We start from the raw sequence: 22,933 nt of genomic DNA, 5'->3' as shown, positions 1-22,933 counted from the left end.
CCAGAGGACGGCCAAGTATTCAATGTCGCTCTTGCCTTGGTTGCCTATCTCCAACAAATGGCAAACAACAACAGCAAAAATAATAATAAGCCAGTAGGTATTCTGAGGAATTACGAACTGCATGGAACTGAGACTATGGAACAGCATCAAGCAAGGATGTTTCCAAAGCAATGACCACAGAAGCTGAGTTTCACTAGTCCTCTTTGTGGGAAGGCAGGCAGTCATACAACCTCAAATCTCTTCTGAACCACTAGAGTGCCAGCCAGGATCACACAACATTTGGGCTGCCTATCAGCTTTGTTTCAGAGCAGCTTTTTCTTATGAGTGGAGCCCCTGACCAAGCCCATTCCCAGCAAAACATGGAGCAGAGTTTGTTATGGGTTATTAACGCCTCATCCATGGTTCAGGGCAGACATTCAGAAGCCTCTAGCCAAGTAGCAGCAGACACTTAGTTTATACTTGGTGTTTTCCTCAAGTTTGACATCCCTTTCTTTCTTTCTTTCTTTCTTTCTTTCTTTCTTTCTTTCTTTCTTTCTTTCTTTCTTTTCTTTTCTTTTCTTTTCATGTCCCAACAGATAAGGATTCTGCTCAGAAATTGATGATGGCCAGCTCCAAATTATAAAAAATCAAATCCATCAGAAGAACTCACAAACTTAAAAGTACTTGTTGGCCTGTTTGGTCAACAAACTGAGAAAACACCACCTCCTTGTTACAATAAACCCAAACATTATGGTGTGCTTTTTGCTCTGCTGCTCCAAGTGTTGCCCGGTTTCTAACAGACGTGCTATGAACCATGGCAAGAAGCAGAGAAAATAAATTTGGAAGTTGATCATTTGATATCTCTAGCCCAAAACTATTAAGCAGAATTCTCACAGGTTGATTATTTCCCCACCGAAACCCACCCCCCAGAGGCTCCACACACAGAGGGGTCACAGCATCAAGACAGAGCTATTAACTGGTGCTAGAACAAGGAAACGTCTCGACAATTCATAAGGTACTGAGAGAAAACAATAGAATGATTTCTTTTCTAATACAGAAAGTAAATGGCAAAATCAAAATATGTATTTGGTCCTTACCTTGACAATATTCAAAGTTCGCCTTTTCCCGGCAGTCCCCTATCACTACACTCAGTGTTCTCCAAGTGTTTCTTTTGACAGATATCATTCTCCAGCAAGCGCTGTGCTAATTTCCTCTGCTGCTCAGACTGGGACCCAGATAAGTTCACCAGCCCACAGATCAATCTTTTCTATTGACAACAACAAAGGGGAGGGAAAGAAAATGCACACATCACAACCAGGCTAAAGCATCCCGCCCATCTATTTAAATGATAACCAGACCAGCTCTGTGTTTAAGAAACAGATACATGCTCTTCTATATTGTAGCAGAACTCCCCACTTCCTCAGTTCCTGTAAGAGGTATTCCGGGACATGCTGAACCTGCCAATCATCTGACTCAAAGATGGACACTTTCTGAACGCCGATGCCCTTTTAAGTTGGTTTTCAAAGTATACACCAGTCAATACATTAAAAGGGCATGTTAGACTTTACCAATTTCCAAATAAAATAAAATAAGTATTAACTAGCAAGACATCGCCTCTTTACAACACTTATTGGCATTGTATGTTTCATTTTGTAATTTAAATGTTCTTTCAAAACAAAATTTCCACACTCTCCTTGTGCCAGAATCTCACCGTTGTCATTATTAGTTACAATACTTGAAAACAATTGAGGATCGTGAAGAATAATCTTTAGGTAATTTGGCTACTTTCAAAATTCATAATGCTAGATAGATGTGTGTGAAACCTGTAATCTGAGCAAACAGGAAACTGAGGCAGGAGAATTGCAAAGAAATTGAATAATGAATCCCAGACCAACCTAAGCCAGGGAAAAAGAAGTAAAGATTTTGAAAAAGAAAGAAAAGAAAAAATCTTAGTCAAGAAAACCAGTGGACAGTTCTTCTCAGCCCATAAATCTCTCCTGCTTTCTTCTTCTATACAGTTCAAACTTTCTCATTCTGTCTCTAAACTGGCAACTTTCAAATTGCTTTCTTCATCCATATTCTGGGCCCGCTACTCACCTATGACTGTTAAGAACACTAGTATAAATCCCCATAATAAAACACCATGATTTTCTATTTAATTCCTATGATCTATAAGTGCTCAAGAAATGCACATACACATTAAGAAGGAATTCAATAAATACAAAAGAATATAACTCCAGAAAAGCAATTTCAAAAATTATTACCATAGATGATCCTGAATTTTTAGACTAATTTCTTCTGAGAGATTTAAGTTAGCAAATGCATTCGTGTAAACAGCTCCTTAAACTGTGGGCTGCAACCCCATGTGGGGTCACTTAATTGAATGTGGGGGTCATGAAAAAGTAGGCAGCAGTAAAAGGCTTCCAAAAGGAGTACAGCCAACAGTTAATTAAGAACTCAAAATGGCCTGAACTGAGGTGTTTCTGTGCAATGATCTAGCACAGGGCTTCCCTGCCACCTTGGTTCTGAGCACACAGGATGTGCCCTGTGCGAGGTGCAGACTATCCCATAATGCCAGTAGCTGCTGCCTGGGCTTTCTCAGCTCAGATCAGAGACTGCTGCATATGAACTGCAGGGTTGATACTGGAGATATGGGGTTTTCCGATCTTCTAGAAACATCAGAAGGGTTTAATTACAGAAAACAATGACTTCATAGTTTGCAATGTATCAAATTAGTGTGTCCTTGGAATGGATGTTGGAGTTGATGGGTTGCATTTGAAAAGAGAAAAAAAAAAAATTAACTGAACTTTGGCTTAGAATAAGGGCAGACTTTTTTAACAGTTTCTGAAATGGGTATAAACAAAAATTTGTCATTCTGGGCTTTGAATTTATGTGTTCTATGTACCGAATATCAAAAACATTTATGTGCTCTGAAAAATTATTGATGATGCATAGCACCCTGCAAAGGTAACTGCTCAGCCACAGTTAACTGTTGATGTCACAAAGTTGCTCATGTAAAAATGTATTAGGCAGAAGGGGTCATGTGTAAAACTGTTTAAGTAGCCCTGCTCTGATATACTTCAAAGAAGTATTCTATTAAAGTTTCTGTGTCTTTTATATACCACCACGTGGCTCTGCTGTGAGCCAATGGTTGACTGGTTCTTTATTTTAAAAATGAGATGGATGGATGGATAGATAGATAGATAGATAGATAGATAGATAGATAGGTAGGTAGATAGGTAGGTAGATAGGTAGGTAGATAGATAGATAGATAGATAGATAGATAGATAGATAGATAGATAGATGATAGATGGATGGATAGATGGATGGATGGATAGATAGATAGATAGATAGATAGATAGATAGATAGATAGATAGATAGATAGATGAAGAAACATACAAATTAAGGGAGATGTGTTACTGGATATCCCTTGTTTGAGAACTGTCTCAAAGAGCATTAAAGACAATCAGTTGAAAAACTGAAAACAGTCGATTTACTATGAAAACTAATAATTTTATTGAAAATGACAAAGGAAATACTTCAAATTGAAAGTAACAAAGACACATTAGATATTTATATATTATTTGCTATCGATTATGTTATATATCATACATATTTATAATATTTTCAGATTATTTAGATACTCAAATACTGTAGGTGGGGGATGACCAGCCAGGACAAATGAAATAAACACAATTATTAGTACTAAGTAGAACTACATCTGGAAGATAAAATGAATTTCTTTGTAAAACAAGATTTGTTATTTCCCATGCTTCTGTGCCAAGGCAGCAAACAAACGAACATAGGAACAAATAAACAAATAGAAGCTTAATAAAATATTGCTCAAAAAACAAGGTGGACAGACTTTTAGATTTCAGCAGTGATAGATGATAATTTTTGGCTGCAACAACTGTCAACAAAAGACATCAGAGAGAAATCGTCATCAAAAGACATCAGCTCATGGTTTCTGGTATGTCACTATGGGACACAGCTGACTGTCTCCTCTGAGTGAGGGAAGCTGAGAAAACCAACTCTGGCACTGGTCTATTTTTTATGCAGAGTTAGGTCAACTTTTAACAAAAGGTAGTCAAGAATTATGAGATCAAGTACTGAGGTACGCAAAGTTATCATGAAGAACAACCTCTGAGAGACAAACTACAAGGTGAAGAACAATAGTTCGGGACAGAACACAGTGTTACACTTCTGAATTTCACCTCTAGCATCTGTTTTAAGGAGGACTCTGAAGTGTATGATTACCGAACATTCCCAATGTACACGTTTGTAATCTTTAAATGTCAACAGAGTAGGCAAATGCACACTCAAAGGCCACAGAATGTAAAGTTAGAGATATAGACCAGCACCTGTCCATTAGCTGTCTGCTAGATGAAGCACGGCACCATTAACAGCATTTTCAAAGGAAGAAAGGTAGAGAGAAAGGGAGAAGGAAGGGCAAGGGAGACAGAGAGAGAAACAGATGGAGAGATAGAGACAGAGTGATGAAGAGAAAGCTAATCTCTGGACTTGGGACTATAACTGTGTCTCGTATATCCAATATATTAAAAAAATATCTTCCCATATGAAATGGTAATAAAATGAACAACAGTCATAAACATTATGGCATGTATGTTCAGAATATGTGTGTACTGTGTATGTATTCTACAGTAAAGTTTCTATCACACCTCAACAGCAGCAAAATTGCAAATTTTCCCTTTATCTCTAAGAATTTCTTTGTTTAATCCTCAGCCCTCAAATGCTCAAAACCTCTTCCCAGGGGGAACACCCTGGGAGGAAAGTTTGAAAGCTGAGCTCCACCAAGAGTAGAGTGCCTCAAACAATTTGTAGTTCTACGGGAGTGTTATTAAAAACGCACAACGTGCTGTATTACCATGGAAATTGTGGAAAACATACATTCCCAAACAAATATTACTTTTTCTCAATGGTATGAAGTAATGAAAAGCACATGTTTGAATCTGCCATCCGTGCAGTGGTTCAAGCTGCAGCTAATAGAAAATCCAGAGACCGAACTCTGCTATATAAAGGATTCTTGTTACAGAAATATAATGTGAAAACCAGATGCAGACAGAAAACCTTAATCACAGATGGGAATGCAATCACTGGCATACAGAATACGTTTTTGATCAATCTTAACCATATGCTCAATGTATTTATTTTCTAAGGAATGCAATAACTCGAGAGAACCTTCTATTTGAATTCAGTTAACCTCATATTTATAATACTTTCATCTTACTCCCCCATCCCTTCCCTGTGTACACTGAGCCAAGCTTTTAAAAGGAAGAGCTGCTGGCCTTGGCAAATCATTCTTGTATCAGTTTATCCTTCAAAAATTTAATAGGATGTAAAGACTCCACACATCAAAATCAAGCTCAGAAGAAATGATGTGCAGCTGTCTGATGCAGTATCGCTCAACCACTGCCAGGAAACCTTTCACTGCCTGAATGCATTCTCGAGAGACTTCTATCCACATCTAAGGAAGTTTTTCTTTTAGAAAATAATATATGATTATTCGGGGGGGGGGAGGGAGCATTTACACATACTTGCTTTATCTATCAACCCTGATTGATTAAACTTTAACTTTTCTTGACTGAAAACGTTTCCTAGGATGAAGAACATGCATTTTCAGGAACGAGAACACAACTGGCTTTTGGTTTATGAAAGGGACCTACTATACCTAAGGAAACAGGACCCTGTTGTGTTACCGCACTCAGCAGGGCTTGGCATTCTCCTTTGGAGGCCCTCTTGCCATGGCCCTGAATCTGAAGATGATGGCAGAATTTAGTGCTTCAATCCAGACTACTGACTACTCATCCTCCAATGGGATGATGCTGGATGTGGCTTTTTGCAGCATCCCAAGCCATAGGTCCTAAGAACTACATTTTAACATCCCAGTTCCACAAGCTTCCTTTGCGTACACTCACAATACTCTCCTCCTTACTACTAACTACCCACCTGATATACTCACACAAACACACAGTCCTTACTCTTGCCCCATCATCCAAGACCCTATCCCAAACTCCAGGTCTTAGCCTTCTCTTCAACCAGGGCTTCAGAGGATGCCTCTGAACTACATATATTTGCAGACAGAATACTTCATCTCTTTTCTACAGCTTGGTCCACTGCCCTTGAGAATCTTCCCACTGGGGGCACAGATAGATCCTTCTTAACACTCAGCTCTCCCTCTGGTACTCATCTCCTTGGAAACAGTTTCCAAGCCACAGGAAGTGGCATCCTTTTAAAGTTGTTTTGTAGTTGTCTTCCTTATCTGACACCATAGGATACATCCCATTTTATGCATCCCTCTGCCACTCCCAAGTCCTGAGAGACTTCCCACCTGTGTTTCCTGTCACCCTGTCTTCCATATTTCACATTGCACCCGACACATTAAAAGCACATCCAGAATAAAAACAAAATCAAACAAGTGAACCCACCCAATGAAGTTCCAAGGTGGCCCAATTCACACCTTAAGACTTTGAGGAGTCTCCCCACCCCCAGCAGCTTTGGGTCAGGTGACCTTTCAGTACTCTTGAGATTGCTACCCCATCACCACCTCTGTCACTTGTGGTTACCTCCTTCCTGCTAGATGCTCTTTCACAGCACATACCATGTGTGCTCTACAGTCATTGACTCTGCCAAACTTAGGCAAGGCAAGCATGTCTCTGGAAGCCCTTGGACTTCACTCCCCTTCCTCTGCCCTGCTAAAAAACAATAAATTATATTCCTGAAGCTAGCCACAAGGCCTTTCCCCTTATGTGGCCATTTCCTCATCCTGAGCCTAACTACCAAGAGCCAACCACCAAAGTTTTTTTTTCTTCTGTCTTTAGATATTTTTATTTTTTTTTCTGGTATGTCCAAAGTTCACTGGGGTATACAGTTCATATGCCGTATGTAGTATCTAGTTGCATTTAGTCCATGTGTAATTTAAAAAATACTTGTATTTTAAAAAATTTTCAGAGCAGTATACATTGTATTTAATTAGTATCATAATACCTTGCACTTAACAACTTAACATTTTAAATAAGTTTTCTTAGAATTATAATGAGTGTACTGTCTCTTGTACGTAAACAGACACACACACACACACACACACACACACACACACACACACACACATGTTCTTCTGTAACCCAGAAAGTACTCAAACTTTCAGCAGTCTTTCTATATAAGACTCCCAGGTTCATGAGTTAGATTTTTACATTTACTCTCTTAAAGTAGAGCAATCAGCAATCAGGAGTCCCCTTTGGCTCACCAATAACATACCCAATTAAAATTAAATACCTTTATAAACCACCATTTTCTGATGTGCCCTGTCTGTCTCTTCTCTAAACAAAGACAGTTCTTTGTCCCCCAGGGACAAATACCCCACCTCTGTTTCCACTGTTCTCTTCTTCTTCTCCCTCATTCTCTGTCTCCTGAATTTGTATCTTCCTCCCTGTCCTCTGTTTCTCTGGGGCAAACAAAATCTCCTTTGTGTTGAGAATTTGGTCTTGGGGGTCCCAAGCCTATACTCTTCCTTACAGTCAGAGTCCAAGATATGGATGACTTAGACCTATAAGGGCCAGCACTATCACCAACCCAGAACAAAGAATTGTTCAGGATAGTGGCAGTTCATGCCCACATAGCCTCTGTTGGTGAGTCTTGACTAGATAAAGAGAAGTCTTGGGATGGGTAAAGAAAATGCAGTTCTATGTGTGTCTGAGAAAGCATTACCAGAAACTTTTAGCATCTGGGATAACAACTGACCGTGGTAAGGAGCAACCTGCCCCCAATAGGATGTGGGTGCAGAAGAAACAAACTCGAAAGAATGAACCATTGGGACATCTGGGGCTCACTTTCTCTTGTCTTCTCTGCTTGACATATATCTTCCCCCATGTGCTCCCATCGCTGGGATTATTTTGTTTTGACACAGGCCAGTAAAAGTAGCTGGCCGCCTCAGGAATAAAAGCTTGGAAACAGAGAACCAAAATTAACCTCTCTTGCTTCCAACTGTTTCTCTTGGCTATTTGTCACAGTAACAGAATATGAACCCAAAGTTAAAGGCAGCCATTTACTGTAGCAAGTTTCAGGCACAGAGTTCTTTTAGTTTGTTAGGAAGGAGACCTTATCTCATTCTGTCTGTGCCTTCAGACCTTGTACTGGTGATGCGCACCCATTCAAAGAATGAGTGTGAATTTATGACTATGGTCAGTTGCTTTGCTCCACACGAAAAAGGAGACAGTCCCAAGAGAATGCTGCCTCTTAGTCCTTGCAATGACCTCTGCCCTCAAGACTTTGCACACACTGAAGCATGGTCACTGAGGTTAATACCACCTCAGACATGGTTTCCAAGCTGTGAGAATTCATATCACTCCTACCCTGCCCATCATTCTAGCTTTGTTTCCTTTCAGCAATGTATCTGACACAGTATGGGCACATCTTGCTGTCTTCTTTATTAACTCTGTCCTTCTTACTCACTTCGTCTTTATCTTATCCCCATCCTTGGCATTACACTTAACACAAAGCAGTAATCCAGAATAAAAAGAGTTGCCCAAATGGACCCAACTAAAGTGGTATCACAGTGGCTTCAGGTTCAGGTCTTGGGGCTCCTGCAAACCTTTCCCTACCTGCCATATGATCTTTCTGTGGTCCTCAAACTGATATAGCATTCTGGTCTTTCTCAGGCTTGGCCACAATCTCCCTTTTAGATGCTGTGTATAAAAGAGCCTTTCCCCACCTTTATTATATAGTCAAAGGCTATGATTCTGATCATTAAAACAAACCAAAAAAAAGGTAGAGAGTTACCACTGTACTGATAGAACTGAGAACTATTACTAACTGCAGTAGTTATCAGGATGCAGGTAAACACTTTGAAATAACAAAGAAAACAATACTGCTAATGAATGTATTGTGATTTATTTTCTCCCCTATAATTTCATCTATGAAAGACCATCTCTGGAGGATAAAAGAGAGAATCAATTATTTCCAAAGAGTAGCTCCTTCAAATAAAGGTACTTGATCCCTGCTGGCAACCTGCACTTAAAAAAAAAAAAAAGGAGATTCTGGAAATTTCTGCATCTGGATCTGACCTCGCCTCTGTCAAGAGGATTCTACAACCACCCAGCAACAAACATGGTCTTGACACAGGTACCCCTTGTTAGTTTATCATACAGAATACAAAATCACCATCACCACCACCACCTCAGAAACTTGCAGTGGTGGGGTATTTTCAAACCTTAAGTAATAACTTTTCCAAAAGCAATGAAAAGCCTTGTTTTCTATTGATGGTGTAATTCTCACCTGCGGCCTGTGTGGCTACCCCTATTTACAGGGCTGTTTCTAGCTGGTTAGATTTAAGGATCTCCAGGAGAGTGGTAATAAGCCCTGGCCCAGTGGTGATGCCTTAAAGCAATGAAGTCAGCTCTTGACCAATACCACACATGCAGAATCATGTGAAGTTGGCCTAGTGAGGTGTCTCCCATCTTGGGGGATGGGGTGGGAGAGTTTAGTAGCAGAGAAAAGAGAATTGTCACTCTGCTGACTTTCTTCTTCAGCACTGATATTCAGTTTAGGGCCTGAGCCCCTAATATGTTACTGTTTATTCCCAGCAGGCCTTCCTTCCTCAATTAATCCTCAAAAAAAAAAAAAAAAAGTCTGCCTCATTAATGCACTAGGCATTTCTCAATCCAGGCTGACGAAATTAAGAATCACAGAGGGTACTGTATTTTTAGCCACCTCTACACAACATACAAGCCAAAATACAGCTGCAACTGAAAAGAGAACACAATAAAAAAGGGACCAAGGTGGAGAGAGGTGGGACAAGAAAACAAAAGACTTGTTGTTGAAACCAAGTTTGTTCTTTACTTTTAGCCATTAAATGTTTCCAGAAAAATTTCAGTAAATGACTTGAGCTCAAGGTGTGAGCTTTTTCACTATTTAATAAAGCACCAAAAAGGACCCCAACTGTTCAGTCCATACTCCCACCCTGAAGGGGCCAGTGAACCAGCTACATCTCATGAAGAGATTCTATCAGGAGAGAGGCCATAGACTCAAAGGGAATCATTCCACAGGAGGCTGAGGAGAAGGTAAAGGGGACCTAATCTCACTCAGTCCTCAGAAGGCACACAAGCAGCCCAGGAACCAAGCACAGTCACCTGAGGCTTGGATAAGGCAAAGAGAGAAAAGCCAGGCTATGGCCAGGTACATGCCTATATCTCCAAAACCAAGCAGAGCCAATCAATACTTTCTAAGTGGAAGAATGACCACAAAAGAAGTAGACTAGGGGTTTGTAGAAAATGGGGTTGACAATGCAATTCTATACTAGGGAAGCCCAGAAGCCCAGAAAACACCAGTCTTGATGTACCTATTATCCCCATCAACTTTGCCATGTTCTTTGAGGACATGCTGTTGTGGTCTGGGTGAGTACAGTTTCTTAAGAAAAGAAGCAGGATAAGTAAGAGGGCTTTGTGAACCACGCCTCCTCTCTGAGACATTCACCTACCTGCCCAAGGACAGTCTAGGGCAGGGAAGGAATTGTCACACTGCGGCCTCTTCTCTGCAGTAGGTGACTGCCACCAAAGTTGTGTTACAAACTTGGTACCTAAGCACCCACTTCTTCAGACCGTGGGCCTCTCTAGTGCAAGATTGCAGTCAGTTTCTTGCAGGAATGCCACAGCTAGAGCTGCATGCAAGTTTTGAGCACGCATAGCAAGCAGAGCACACTCTTTGCTGGTCTCATTTAACCACATACCCCCCAAGACGACTCTCAGACAAATAACATAATAACATGATTGCCCTTTAGAAAAAGGATTGCTTGATGGTGAAGTTCTGTGGATCTTTTTTTTTTTAACTATGAAAATTCATTTCTACCAAGCATAGTTGATAACAGAAGAGAAAAACTCATCCAAAAATCAATTCTGGTAGATCTGATCAAAGCTCAAAAATGGAGATAAACAAGGTGTTTTCAAATTAAGCAGCACTGGACAAGGCCTTGACATGATGTGTTCTTGTGTTTTATTAACTCCCACACTTTCTATGCATGGGGTATAGTATGTAATCATACATTTTAAATGTGTAAGAAGGTAATGTTTCTATGAAAGGTGATTTTAAAGATAGTTGAAAATAAAAATTAAAAAAAACTCCAATTTTTCTAAGTAACTATCGCATTTATAGGGACACAGAAGAATGATATTCCCCTTGCAAAACTAGCAGTGTGTTTTTATAATAAACATCTTTATTAAAAATACAGGCAATTAAGAATAAGGAATATGACATAATAAAATACATTTCTTAATTAAATGCATTGCATAAATACAAATATTAAGGTGAGAAACAACACAGGAAAGCATTTGATATATAATCACAGATGACCAAGAACAACAAGAAACTATCCTAAAACTCAAAAGTTCTATGATCAATATCCAAATAGCTGGTGTATTGTCACTATACACGTGGCATTATGTTTGCTATGCTATACTTTATGAATAATTCTCATGACAGCTTTTCAGGTTCTGGCAGCCATGGTGATTATAAAGAAGGCTGGATAAAAAAAATTACTGCCAAAATTCAATATACCTTTCTGGGTTAATTCACTGTAATATTTCCAGCTACTTCCATATCTTAATCGATATGTAACAACATGACCTTACGAATTTTACTCTAAAAGTCCTCATGGGTGGACTGGATTTTTGGTTGTTATTTTTTTGGGGGGGGGGGAGGGGAACAGGCTGTGTAATAGCCTGGGCCTAAATTTATCCCTTGGCTTCTGTGTGTGGGACCCAAGAACGATCTACCATATCGGGATCATAAGTAGTTTTAATGGCAGTGCTATATCTTCCAATACTAAACTCTCTTAACTGGGGGGAGATACAGAGTGATTTAATAATAAATGTATAATGCTTATTACCTTTTTTTGCCTTTTAGAATATCTAAAGAATTATTCTACTTTTCTACTAGGAGGCCTCCATTTGAAAGTAGAAGCTATGGTGCACACATGCTACTATGGTGCACACATGCTACTATGGTGCACACATGCTACTATGGAGCACACATGATACTATGGTGCACACATGCTGCTATGGTGCACACATGATACTATGGAGCACACATGCTACTATGGTGCACACATGCTACTATGGAGCACACATGATACTATGGTGCACACATGCTACTATGGTGCACACATGATACTATGGAGCACACATGCTACTATGGTGCACACATGCTACTATGGAGCACACATGATACTATGGTGCACACATGCTACTATGGTGCACACATGATACTATGGAGCACACATGCTACTATGGTGCACACATGCTACTATGGAGCACACATGATACTATGGAGCACACATGATACTATGGAGCACACATGATACTATGGAGCACACATGATACTATGGAGCACACATGATACTATGGAGCACATATGATACTATGGAGCACACATGCTACTATGGTGCACACATGATACTATGGTGCACACATGATACTATGGAGCACACATGATACTATGGAGCACACATGATACTATGGTGCACACATGATACTATGGTGCACACATGATACTATGGTGCACACATGCTACTATGGTGCACACATGATACTATGGTGCACACATGCTACTATGGTGTACACATGATACTATGGTGCACACATGCTACTATGGTGCACACATGATACTATGGAGCACACATGCTACTATGGAGCACACATGATACTATGGAGCACACATGATACTATGGTGCACACATGATACTATGGTGCACACATGATACTATGGTGCACACATGATACTATGGAGCACACATTAACTATGAAGCACACATGCTAACTATCTGTTGATTGTAAAGGTATAAAAAGATTACTTTCTATTTCTAGCAACCATATTTTAATGCATATTTGTTCTTGCTTATAGGAGACTTGAAAAGCATTGCTGCATGAAAATGTCTTTAGTCTACAGACAACGCACAGCACATTAAAGAGATAAAGCTAGGTTCAGAGACCTCGCAGAAACACTACTCTCGTTCAGAAGAGCACAGAGTCAGGAATCTGAGATGTGTTCATTTCAAAGATTGTCCCCATTCCTGTCAACTAACCCTCACTATCCCAGCCTCCTTACCCTCTCACCACTATGCAATGTCAGAGCTGAAAGAAGTTTTATAAAGTATCAAGGACCAAACCTCAATGCTTGTCATACAAAAAAAACATGGAAAGCAGAGGTAGCTTTTGCAGTAAGGGAGACTGAAGGCTCATCAGGCCTCATTACCTGCAACTCTCCGGAGTAGCCAGAAGACATCTACAGAGAGAAAGGTCACAACCTTCTGAAAGAGGTTCAGGGAGACAAATCCATGAGAGGGACAAGACCCAAAAGAAAGCACTTGTGTGACCCAGGCCTACCACTTGGTAGCCCCCATCTCCTGTCTCCTCCTACTCCAGATAGCTGGAACCTTGAGAATTCCTTTGACCAAAGGATATGCAAATAACTCCCCAGCTCCTTTCTGACGCAGGAATGCCTTGACTCTATAGTAGGGTGGAAAGACTGCCCCTTAAACAAGCAGCCAAAGAAATTCCCAAGTTGTAACAAGCTAAATGCACTGGACTATTGACCTGGTTAACCTTTTCCCTCTACAAATCCCTCTCTATCCATCCACAACTTCTGCATCTGGTTCTTCATTGCCATCCTCTTGGCCCAACTATGTCACCTTTCTACAGTATCTACAATCTAAACTGCTGCAATGAGGGGCCCAGAGCTGTGGCTTACTGATAGAATGTCAGTTTAGTACGCACAAAGCCCTGGATTCAATCCCCCCGCTAGCAAACAAAGCAATAAACCACAATAAATGTGCTGATATAAGCAGTGAAGATCATTTGATGCTCTTCCAGAGGACAAGAATTCAGTTCCTAGCTCCAGTTTGCTTACAAATACCTGCAACTCAAGCTCCATGGGATGCAACAATTTCCTTTGGTCTCTGCCTACACACTCATACACAAATACATATATATGCAGCACACAACACAGACACACATACAACATACACTCACATAGACACAGACATATATACATACACACAGAGAAATAAGAATAAACCCCACTTATTAAACTATTTAGTTAATAATCTAGGTATACTACTATCACTGCACCTATTTAACCAGTCTCAAAAGGGTGTGATATTCAGTGGGGACCAAGCCCACTACCTGCCCAAAGTGTCTTCCTTCCAATCTGCCTTAAATACAATAGGCATTACCATCTTACTTTAGATTCCCTTTCAGGGGGACACACTTCACTTTTCATTGGTCACCCCAGGAAGTGCCTTTACCAGGGTTACATGGTTAGTGTGGGACTCATAAGAAATCAGCCTTAGGTCTCATGAGCTGCCTCTCTCTTCTTTTATTACTCTTTATTTTCTTTCTAGAACCTTCTCCCTCCTCCCTTGTGGAATCTGAAAGCTTAGCTTGAACATATCAACCCACGGAGACTCGTCACATTTCTTTTTTGCTTTCCATCTTTTCTGACCCCATCACCCCTCTTGCTTAAGAAAACTATGAGAAGTCATGGCTTCTGTACTGCTCTCCAGGGGAGGTCAGGTGTGGATCTGTCTAAACAATTCCAGCTAGAGACGAGAATGCCACGGTGAGCAAGCAAACCAAGGGATCTGGAGAGTGTAAAAGACAGTGTGTATCTGACAGACCCTAAAAGGTTGGGAATTCTAAATCACTTAGAAACACTTACACAAGGGAAGGTTTGTAGGTCAGTCTGACAAACTCCCAGTTCCTGCTCCCTATTTATTATTATTATTTCCTATTCTTCCATGTGCGCTTGCTTGTCATTGTGTATATAACATACTCATAGACTCCGAAGATAAACTAGCAGCCATTCAGGCTCTGTCACATACTCCTTCTGTCTTGTGGTCAGGGAAAGAGATGGAGAACTTCTACATGAACCGACCATGGACAACCAAACAAGATGACAAATTTTCTAAGACTCTGCTGAAAGCATCAGTGGTACCAAGCACAAGGCTCAAAGTGATAGGAAGTGTTCTCTGCAGTATGCTAAGCTAGTGCCTTGGCATCTTTATCAGTGTGGGCTCTTTGTGGGACCACCATCTGTTTGCCTGTCTACAACATTAAAGCTCTAGTCTTCTGAGCGCTACTAGCTGAAGTCCTGAGAGTCACTCCCAACCCCCAAACACTCTTCATAAAAAAATCTCACAACCAACCACTTCCACTACCTTGTCACCAGAACACATTGCTTTCCTCCCCTACTCTTCCATGTTTCCCCTCATATTATCAGTAGATTGCCAGTTCCTCAACTCCTTTATAGTTTTCCATGATATCTTCTAGGAATATGTTGTCTAATATATCCTTACACTTCATCCAAACCAATGGGCCAAGTTTTAAGGAAGAACTCACTGCATCTCTATTTCAAAGATATTTTCCTTTATGACAAGGAGTTTCCATTTAGTCTCGCACTGAACTTTGAACACCAGTGAAAAATATCCAATGGCCTATGAAGTAAGTGACTCCCATGACTTCCATTTGTGATACAAATTGAAAGGGGCCATTTTCTCAAGCCCTACCAACCAATGAACTCTTAGCAAATAGCAAAAGTTTCCTGGATGATAGCAAAGTATTCACCTTAATCCTACCCAACAAATGCAATTGTTCCTACTTGTCAAAGAAACCTAATCCTGCTTTATGATTAGCAATTTTACAAATTAAAAATACAAATGACAAGCTCCAAGTATCTGTACTTCGATGTCCATTGATTTTTATAAGTAGGTGCCTTAGTCAGGGTTTCTATTCCTGCACAAAATATCATGACCAAGAAGCAAGTTGGGGAGGAAAGGGTTTATTCAGCTTATACTTCCACATTGCTGCTCATCACCAGAGGAAGTCAGGACTAGAACTCAAGCAGGTCAGGAAGCAGGAGCTGATGCAGAGGCCATGGAGGGATGTCACTTACTGGCTTGCTTCCCCTGGCTTGCTCAGCCTGTCCTCTCATAGAACCCAGGTCTACCAGCCCAGGGATGGCACCATCTACAATGGGCTGGGCCCTCCCCCCTTGACCACCAGCTAAGAAAATGCCTTACAGCCAGATCTCATGGAGGCATATCCTCAACTTAGGCTCCTTTCTCTGTGATAACTGCAGCTTGTGCCAAGTTGACACAAAACCAACCAGTACAATTGACCCCTTGTCACCTTGACACACAAACAAATCAATATTAAGCTTCAACCCTTACTTTCTTGTTCATCCCCAAGATCTAGATAACCTTAAGAATCCCACAGTCTTTACCAATTCTTACATTTAAAAATTGCAATCTTTTTTACAATTTAAAGTCTCTAAACTGTAGGCTCCAGTTCTTCCATCAAGAGGGAAAGCTATCAGGGCACAGTCACAGTCAAAGCAATCTCTAGCCATCCAGTATCTGGGAATCCATTTACGAACTTCTGGGCTCCTCCAAGGGCTTGGGTCACTTCTCCAGCTCTGCCCTTTGTAGCACACACTTTGTCTTCTAGGCTCCAGCTGCCTGTTCTCCACTGTCGCTGCTGTTCTTGGTGGTCATCTAATGGTACTGGCATCTCCAAAACACCACTGTCAGTCCTGGAGCACTAAGTGCCACTGAGGATGCACCTTCACCAATGGCCTTCCATGGCCTCTCACAGTGCCGAGCCTCAGCTGCTCTTTATGACCCCTTCATTCCTTCAAAACCAGTACTACCTGGGTGACTCACAAATTACCAAGTCCAGCCACAGCATGAGGTACAACCTTGGCTATCTCTGGAACACAACCTCTTTGTGCTCTCACAAAACAGTTCCCAGAAGGTTTCACCTCAGTGATGCTGGTCTCTTCTTAATCACCACTAATTTCTGAGCTCCAGCTGACCAGCATCAATAGTCCCAGTAATGCAAAGGTCTTGCTTTAGTATTTCTCATATCTTGTTAATCACAGTTGATTCTTCAGCCCCAGCTAACCAAAAGCAGAATCTTCACAACCAAAGCAGCAACAGCCCTGATCAAAGAGTCTTTAATCTTCCCTCTGAAATTTCACAAGCCAGGCCTCCATCTTCTGCACTGTTCTCAACATTATCTTCCAAGCTCTTACAGAACATCCCACAGAGTTCTTAATATCCCAATGGCTCTTCTAGCTCAAAGTACCAAAGTCCTTCCACAGTCCTCCCCAAAACATGATCAGGTTGTCACAATAATACACCACTCCTGATACCAATTTTTCTTAGTCAGGGTTTCTAGGGTTTCTATTCCTGCACAAAATATCATGGAGAAGCAAGTTGGGGAGGAAAGAGTTTATTCACCTCACACTTCTATATAGCTGTTCATCACCAAAGGAAGTCAGGACTGGAACTCAAGCAGGTTAGGAAGCAGGAACTGATGCAGAGGCCATGGAAGGATGTCACTTACTGGCTTGCTTCCCCTGGCTTGCTCAGCTCGCTTTCTTATAGAACCCAGGTCTACCAGCCCAGGAATGGTACCACCCACAATGGGCTGGGCGAGGGATGGCTCCACCCACAATGGGCGGGGCCCTCCCCCCTTGATCATTAGTTCAGAAAATGCCTTACAGCTGGATCTCATGGAGGCACTTCCTCAACTGAGGCTCCTTTCTCTGTGATAACTGCAGCTTATGTCGAGTTGACACAAAACCAGCCAGTACAGCAGGCAACAAATCCTAATCAACATGCTGATGGTAATCACTACATTTTTTTAATTTTTTAGACAAAGCATGTGGTCAAGTTTTCAGGTTTTAAGACGTATTTAAACAGTTAAGTATCAGTTCCAGCCCACAATGTTACTTAAAGAGGCTATTTTCTACATGTCCCAAGTGACTCACATCCAAGCTTTGAGGTATGGAATATGGATGCCTGCTAATCACATCCAATCTCCATCCATACTTCAGTCTTCGGTCCTGTACACGGCCACTGTCTTGCCCAGTGACTGTGAAGGAAGAGCATGAAGCCTATCTCCTTTTGACAGATGCTCCTCCTTACTTTCATAAACTGATCCATTCTCCTTTACTGTCCCTGAAAAGGGGAAGGTAATGACTAACACTCCACACAGTCACCTAATGTCCAAGATGGCTCTGAAAGCCTAGCTCCCTCTTTCCAGTGCTTTTTCTCTTTCTGCAGGTAGGAGGAGAGCCAGTGGACCCTACTATAATGCATCTCCCATCAATATAAAGACAAATAGCGCCCCTCAAACCCATTGTCAACCATACACAGTATGCTTGTATATAAAGCCCCAAACCCATTCCTGGTATCAGCCATTCACATAGCAGACAGCCTTATCTTATCTCTGAGGAATTCATCTGAAAACTGGGATAACTCTTAACCTACCAACAAAGTCAGGCAAAACTGAAAGGACATCTATCCCTTGGCCTCTCAGGGCACTACAGATCCACATGAGGTCCTTTTTCTAACATAAAGTGCTATATGAAACCAGTTACACTCTTAACTTCTCTAGAGTACAAGATGCTAGTAAATCTTTCTTCTCCTAGCTGGGAATGGTGTATGTCTACAGCCAACTCCAAGTCTTAAGTAACTGAGGCAGTCCAGCCTAGGCTACATATGGGGTAAATCTGAGCTACATGGAGCTACCTTATTCAAAACTCTGTAACAATGCCTTTTCCTCTTAACTGTCAAACAGAACATATGTTAAGATAACAGAACAAGGGATAAGGATATAAAGCAGCCGACTGGGCAGGAAGAGGCTGTGACCATGAGCAAACATCTGTCCCAGAATGTTAGCTCAAAAAAGTAAAAAGGAACAGAAAAGCTACTCACAAGCTGCAGTATAAGATGGGGCAGATGAGTGACATCACATTTAAAGATGGTGACATGCACACTGACACATATTTGGGTCTATCCCTGGATATGATAGCAGGGAACAGTTGCCTCCTGCTCAGTGTGACACAAGGTGGAGTAAGTAAGTAAATCAGTGTCTGCTAAGGCAACTTCAAAGGTTGGCATTCAGAGAATAAGGCCCTAACTAACAGAACTCCAGCACAACAGGGAAACCTCAGTCTTTAAAACCGGAAGTCAAAGAAAAGCATAGTAAGGCACACCTTTAATCTAAGCACCTAGGAGGCAGAGGCAGGCAGATCTCTGAGTTCAAGGTTACTCTGATCTACATAGTGAGTTTCAGGACTGCCAGTTATATAGTGAAGCCTTGACTAAAGAAAAAAAAAAAAAACGAATTAACTAATTAATTCAAATAAAGAAATAAAAGTATGATCAAAAGTAAAGCCAGAAAAGCAGCTGTGGCTAGTCTGAGACATGGGTTCTTTGACAGGAAGAACGAAAAAAGCTCCTTAATCATTCACTTCAAGTCTACAATGAAAACCTATGGGAAAGTGAGGAGCAAGATCACAGGAAGTCTCTGTCATCTGTTGATTATTTGCCTTTATCCCAAGGCAACTATGTGGCAGTCTCTGATACCTCCCAGCTCACTCTGAAGTAGTTTTTGCCTCAGATATTAAAAGATTTACCAGGCCAATCAATCACTTTTTCCAAGGCATTTACTGCATGTAGATGGTGAAAACTCACTGGTAAATTTACATCTGTGTTCTTCATATTTCTCTTTCACAATGTCTATATTCTTAAGATATTCAGCCAAATATTGCTTTGTCCTGAGGCTTTGGCCAAAACAACAACCACAAAAGCAAACGACGTCATTCCTCTATGTGTTACAAGTCACAATACAGAAAATGTCACAAATTGAAATTACAACGTGGGTATTCCACACCCAGTCTATGTTAAGCTGGGGGTAAAATCTAGGGTATGCAGCCAGCTTTGTAGAATGGAATTTTAAGCCTTGTCGATGAAAGTGTTACTGTTTTTAAGCAATGAAAACGGTTTAAAACTTTTTGCAAACAGGAAGGCACCATGCCGTAAACTTCAACCACGGAACATCACTTTGCCGGTGGATCTGATAGAAGAACCTGGTACCATCCCAAAACTCTGAAAATATCCTGGAAACTCTTTTCTTTTGAGGCTTAAAGTACTGTGGCTCTGACACCAAGCCTTCTAACCAATAGGACTGACTGTGTTTGTTAATGCGCTTTTGATATAGCCTCTCTTGTTTTTCATTCTTGCTCTCTTTCTTTCTCCATTTCTCTGTCTCTTCCTTCCCTCCCTTTCTCCTCCTCTCCCTTTTCCTTCCCCCTCCCTCTCTCCCTCTCTCAGAGGAAAGATGGTAAGACAGTTTCAGACTGTGCAGCCAACGATGACTCTGAACATCTAATCTCCCTTCTTCCACGTGCTGAGATTACAGGTATAAACCAGCATGCTTGGCTCAGGCTCTTTCCTTGAAAGTGGCAAAATGTACCAAAGAACATGCCCATACGGTACTAAATTTACTTGATAATGTGCCAGAACACCCAATCCTGGGCTGTTCATTGGGTTTCAGATCGGAAGTGACACCCCTCCAGATAATGCTCTTTGCCTAATGCAGTCCCCAAAGTCATTCATATAATAACACCTTCAACCGTGTACCATCAGTTTGCATCGAGGCCCGATGTGTCTGAGGAACTACTGTGTTTACAAATACCAACACAAATGCTAGATTTGCAAATCAACATGTCCATGTGCCAAAGTCTCTGCCATCCCTTTATCCTTTGCTGAGCTCCTCTGAGTTCATCTGTTTGGAACGCGTCTTGTCACTCAAGTGCGAAGCCACAAGCTACACAGCTAATTGATCCTCGGCAGTGATCTGGTCTCACCCTGGACAAATGACTTTAGCCACAAGTCACACCAAGTGCAATCAATCCTTGAATCAATACGTAACCTGATCCACTTGTCTTCTTCTGCCTTCAACGTCTACGCCTATATTACATGTAGGTAGTGTCACGGGTCATTCTTATTATATGGATGAGGCATTTTTTATTATGGTTCTTTTAAATATATTCTGCAGTTTTCTTTTTAATTAATACTAGATGCATTTAAAGAACACGTCTTTCCTCGAAATGTCACCAGTAAAATACATCCAATTTTTCCCCTAATGTGGTCCATAAAACTTATTTGATTAGCAGTACTGTGGAGGCCAAAGTCTTTGTATGCAAGCACTCAAGCATAATTCAATCATTTTATTTAAGCATGAAAAAAAATTATTTGAAAGCCCTGTTAGGGAAAATATCCCTGATTAGTTTAAACTTACATTTGGAGGTATATTAAAGGTGGGCTACACCACAGAGTGCTCAGTATGCAAAGGAATAGAGTTAACTTTCTCACAGTAGTTGCTGGTAAGTTAAAAAAAGGGGGGGAGAGGTACCATTAGAGAATGTAAGGAATAACCACCCCATTGTAAATAAACATGCTTTGAACGATTACTTTGAAAGAGATTTTGTGTTGCTCGTTACCTTTTTCTATTATCAGGATTTTCTACCTAGAGGAACCTCTTTTCACAGCCAAAACAAGATGAGGCCCTAATTGCCTAACATCATTTCTCCTCCGAGGATGAAAGGACCAGCACACGAAAATGCACATTAGGCAAGAGGCTGTCAGAACAGAAAATTGTCCTTTTTTTATTTTTATTTTTATTTTGTTTTGTTTTTAAATAACCCATTCGCATTAACAAAAGGCTGCAGTAGCTTCCAAATTATAGGTTGTTATTTTTAGTGGAAGTAGCTCAATATTCATATTGGAGCAGATGTAGCAGTTCAACAAGACAGCTCTTCAAATCCTGCACAAATTGAAAACAGAAAAACTGATTGCATTTTCTCCTATCACTTTCCCTTTCTGAATTGACACTTTTAGCCTGCTGAAAATTTACACATGGCTTTCATCTCCACAGCACCTGCTGATCAAATGGAAACCTAACATTTTCATGAAAATGGTCTAAAAGACTAGTTTTGTTCTAAAAAAAAAAAAAATGCTGCCAAGGGCATCAGTTCGCGGCTCCATGGAAATAGTCACTGTGCAGTATGTATAAGTCATCGCCATTAAACTTTTAAAAAACTATGTTTAGTCTCTTCTAGCTTTATTCCATACTGACTGTGGTGTGGTTCCCATTTCTTGGACTTGGTGTCTACCTAATACCTGATTTTATTATGTAAAGACTATGCAAAGTGTGAAAAATGTCAGACAACAATAGGACAGCAAATTATATTCTGTCTGCATCTGCTTGGAAACCATAAAAAACCCACATCACCGTTTCTGGACACACCTGAACATGGGAGAGACACATATTATTCATTCCTCGTTTCATCCATCAAAGAAACTGCTCAGTTCCTGTGTCCAGAGAGACTCTGAACACTGTGTTCTAAGACACAGGCTTAGCTGCTTGAGTACCCTAGCCTGGAACAAAATGGTTATCACCCAAACACAAGCTGGCCACCTGCTGTAAAGATCTTCAGAGAGAGCAAGAGGAAATCTTGGAAATGGGTGTTCATGTATGTAAATACTAAAGATTGCTAAGTTGCTTCCCCAGATTTTGAATAACCATAAGTTTCTATGTAATATTCAGTTCTGAGGAAAATGACTGATCTTCCCAAAGCATGCCATCTGACAGTTCCTTAGCCAAAAAGACTACCCTCCTTCTGAAGGACAAGAGGCTAAACTTTCTCCTTCTGCCTGGGTTATAAGGTAGAAAAAGACACTCAGTAATCTAGGTGCCACTCTGAACAGTCAGCCAGGGACTTTCAGTGTTTGGTCATGGTCACTGAGGCAAAAGCAAATGTCAGTATGTTCAGTCAATGGAAGTAGAATAATGGGACTTATTGTCTCCCCCATCCATCGATCTGCTACTGTCAACAAGGAAACATGTCCCTCTGGCTTTAAACAAATGTTAATTAGGCTTTTAGTTACTGGCTCACATCTACCTACCTATGAAAACACCTATCTCAACAATGGTTAGGAGGCAGAAGCTATCGGGTTTTTTTTTATTTGTGTGTGTGTGTGTGTGTGTGTGTGTGTGTGTCTTCTTTCATCCCTTCTAAGAACCTTCTAAAGTT

The 22,933-nt window shown here is 40.8% G+C and overlaps 1 protein-coding gene across 1 annotated transcript in view; it reads right to left on the bottom strand.

Moving 5' to 3' along the window:
- RUNX1T1 (RUNX1 partner transcriptional co-repressor 1) overlaps nucleotides 1-22,933 on the bottom strand; it is a gene marked incomplete at both ends in the record, with an annotated part of 135,951 nt that overhangs the window by 111,969 nt on the left and 1,049 nt on the right.

This window comes from Micromys minutus (assembly GCF_963924665.1).
Source record: "Micromys minutus genome assembly, chromosome: 26".
Classification (NCBI taxonomy): Eukaryota; Metazoa; Chordata; class Mammalia; order Rodentia; family Muridae; genus Micromys; species Micromys minutus.
Note: the sequence above shows the minus strand (reverse complement) of the source record. Positions and strands in the feature narration are given on the sequence as shown.